This window comes from Plasmopara halstedii (assembly GCF_900000015.1).
Source record: "Plasmopara halstedii genome assembly, contig: Scaffold_3095, whole genome shotgun sequence".
Lineage (NCBI taxonomy): Eukaryota > Oomycota > Peronosporomycetes > Peronosporales > Peronosporaceae > Plasmopara > Plasmopara halstedii.
The window spans coordinates 4560-4816 of NW_020189999.1; positions in this window are offsets into that span (position 1 = coordinate 4560).

The following is a 257-nucleotide window of genomic DNA, read 5'->3' on the forward strand; positions in this document are numbered from 1 at the left end:
AATTTCGAAATCGGACCAATTTCTTCGCTGATGTTTGCCGATTCTGCTGGAATACATTCCAGGATGAACAACGTACCCTTTTGGGGTACCTTGGTTATAATTTCTTCGCCGTTCTTGATCGTGCAGCAGTTGGTGTTGAACGTGACGTTAAGCCCATTCTCCGATAAAACTGAAATCGAGAGAAGCTTCCGACCCAGCTTGGGGACGTATAAAACGTTTTCGATACGAATCGGCTTGAAATTCTTCAACGTTACGCG